Source organism: Henckelia pumila, chromosome 2 (genome assembly GCF_033568475.1).
Source record: "Henckelia pumila isolate YLH828 chromosome 2, ASM3356847v2, whole genome shotgun sequence".
NCBI lineage: Eukaryota > Viridiplantae > Streptophyta > Magnoliopsida > Lamiales > Gesneriaceae > Henckelia > Henckelia pumila.
The window spans coordinates 132,364,674-132,368,394 of NC_133121.1; positions in this window are offsets into that span (position 1 = coordinate 132,364,674).

Below are 3,721 nucleotides of genomic sequence, written 5' to 3' on the forward strand. Positions count from 1 at the left end.
TATGTAATTTATGGTTATGTTTTTGCACGTTTTACTCTGTTAAGTTATTTTGCTGTATTAAGTTTAATGCATGCTATTAGTTACCAGTTAGTAGGTCACTACATTTTTGGTATCAGAGCATGCTTAGATTTTGGGATTAGTACTTGGGATTTAGAATTAGTTTTGTGTAATTCTTGCGCATTTGGGATTTTAATGTGCAATTTTTTTCAGGATATGGCTGATGAGAGTCACGGTAGTATTGGCCAGGGAGGTGGTCATCATCATCGTCATCACCACCATCATGATGATCAACATCGTGTTCATGAGGGTAGACATCGCTACTCTATCAATAAATTCATGCAATTAGGACCGAAACCTTTGGTGGGAGGCGAGAATCCTGAACAAGCAAGAAGTTGGATGTCTAAACTCGAGAGTACTTTTCGTGCTTTCGATTGTACTGAGGATCAGAAATTGGAAGTTCTAGAATTTTTTCTAGAGTATCGAGCACGTTTTTGGTGGGATGCCAAAGTTGCTCAGGCACGTACTGAGAGAGGACAGGTGACTTGGGGAGATTTCTGTCAGCAGTTCCAGAAACTGTATTTTCCTCCAGCTGTTCGCCAAGCACGATCTATGGAGTTGCTTACTTTGAGGCAAGGATCAATGACTATTGATCAATATCAGCAATGATTTCTTGATTTGTTACCTTTCAGTCCTCATATTAATGAGAGTGATGCATCGAAGTATGATCTCTTTCTACAAGGCCTGAACCAAGATATCTACTCACAGGTTGTTGTCTGTGATGACCCAGTATCTTATGAGACTTTGGTGAACCGTTTCCGTCTTGTGGAGACCAGCAACAGGCGTGCACAGTTGTTGATGCCAGCAGAGCTTAGTAGATCATTTGAGCCTAGAGCTCAATCTGTTGTGCAATCTGGACCTACGTCTTCTTCTACTCCTACTACTTCATCTGAATCTCGTGGTTCATGAGGTATGTTCCGTTTTGGGAAGAAGAAGAAGAAGAAGAAGGAGTTTTGTAGTCACTGTGGAGGGAAGCATCCTGCAGCTTCATGTCGGAGAGCTACTGGTGCTTGTTATATTTGCGGTCAGCAGGGACATCTGCGGAGAGATTGTCCTCAGCGCATGGGTTTTTCTAGTGGATCGGGATCACAGGTTGGATCTCAGGCTTCTACTTTTCCACGACAGCAGCCAGCACCACAGAGTTCTTTTGGTTACCGTCCCCAGACTCAAGGGCAGGTATTTGCTCTGTCTCAAGAACAGGCTACTGAGGGAAGCGATCGCATGTTGGCAGGTACCTTTCTGTTATGTGGTATTCCTGCACTTGTTTTAATTGATACTGGAGCATTGCATTCCTTTATTTCTAATCGCTTTGTTAAGAGACATAGATTACCTTATGTATCATTAGATATGGATTTAGTTGTATCTACTCCGCTGGAGCAGGAGATAGTAACTAAGCGTCTAGTGATGGGTTGCCTTCTAGAGTTTGAAGGTAATGTATTGTCAGCTAATCTGATGATATTAGCGATGGAAGATTTTGATTGTATTTTGGGAATAGATATACTGACTTTGTATTACGCTACTGTGGATTGTTATCAGCGTCTGGTACAGTTTCATCCTGCTAAGGGTGATAGCTGGTATTTTTATGGTGAGGGTACGCGACCTCCGATGCCACTTGTTTCGGCTCTGAAGGCATGTCATGTCTTGGAGTCAGGTGGGGAGGGCTACCTTATCTATGCAGTTGATATGTCCATGAGTAGTACAAGTATTGATCAGTTACCGGTAGTCAGTGAGTTTCCTGATGTATTCCCTGATGAGATTCCTGGTTTTCCTCCGGTGCGAGAGGTTGAATTTGGTATTGATTTAGTACCAGAAACTACGCCTATATCCCGAGCGCCTTATCGTCTAGTACCATCAGAGATGAGGAAATTGAAACATCAGTTACAGGATCTGCTTGATAAGGGATATATTCGTCCGAGTGTTTCTCTATGGGGAGCACCTGTTTTGTTCGTCAAGAAGAAAGATGGATCGATGCGATTGTGTATTGATTACAAGCAGTTGAATCGTGTCACCATCAAGAATAAGTATCCTTTGCTGCAGATTGATGATCTATTCGATCAATTACAGGGTACTTCTGTTTACTCCAAGATAGATCTGAGATCTGGATACCACCAGATGCGGGTACGAGACTCAGATATTTCTACGACTGCTTTTAGGACCAGATACAGGCTTTATGAATTTCTGGTTATGCCGTTTGGTTTGACGAATGCACCGACAGTCTTTATGAATCTGATGAATCAGGTATTTCGAGAATATCTGGATAGCTTTGTCATCGTCTTCATTGATGATATTCTTGTCTATTCTCATGACAAGGATGAGCATGCACAGCATTTGAGGATTGTTTTACAGACGTTACGAGATAAGCAGCTGTATGCGAAATTGAGCAAGTGTGAATTCTGGCTTGATCGGGTAGTGTTTCTCGGTCATGTGATTTCTAATGAAGGGATATCTGTTGATCCTAGTAAGATAGAGGCAGTGCTGAACTGGTCTCATCCGACGAAGGTTGCTGAGATTCGTAGTTTCTTGGGTCTAGCTGGATATTACCGTCGGTTCATCGAGAATTTTGCACAGTTGGCCAGACCTTTGACACAGCTTACATGGAAAGATGTTGCCTTCATATGGTCCTCGGATTGTGAGGAGTCATTTCACGAGCTGCGTGGACGTCTTACTACTGCACCTGTGCTAGCTTTACTTTTTGGATCAGGAGGTTATGTTGTCTATACTGATGCCTCTGGTCAGGGGTTAGGATGTGTTCTGACACAACATGGACATGTTATTGCCTATGCTTCTCGACAGTTGAAGACGCATGAGAGTAATTATCCAGTACATGATCTTGAGTTAGCCGCCATTGTATTTGCACTTAAGATCTGGAGGCATTATCTTTATGGCGAGAAATTTGAGATATTCACGGATCACAAGAGTTTGAAGTATTTATTCACTCAGGCGGAGTTGAATATGCGACAGAGACGCTGGATGGATCTTCTGAAGGATTATGATTGTGAAATCAAATATCATCCAGGTTCTGTTAATCTTACTGTTGATGCCTTGAGTCGGCAGGTGAAACTTTCTGCACTTCAGACTAGTGAAGTATCTCATATGATTCAAGAGTGCTGTTCATTGACTTTTACGCTCAAGCACAATAAAGGGAGAAATGAGATACGATTGTATACTATTTTGTCTGAGCCAGCATTGTATTCTCGGATCAGAGATGCTCAGATATCTGATGTTAAGACTCAGCGTTTGACACATTTAGCTAATGGAGTTAATACATCTGGATTTCATTTTGAGGCTTAATGCCGGAACCCGAAAGGACCACTTTCCTTTACCCTTTATTGATCAAATGATTGAAAGGTTAGCGTGTCATCCTTACTATTGTTTTCTTGATGAATATTCTGGTTATTTTCAGATCGCTATCGCGCCAGAGGATCAGGAGAAAATGACATTCACATGCCCGTTTGGCACCTTTGCATATCGACGAATGCCCTTTGGACTTTGCAATGCACCGGCCACTTTACAACGGTGTATGGTTAGTATTTTTTCCGACTTTATTGAGCATATCTTAGAATTTTTCATGGATGACTTCACTGTCTATGGTGATTCCTTTGAAAACTGTCTATCTAACCTTGCGCTCGTCCTTAAAAGGTGTGTCGAAACCAACCTAGTTTTA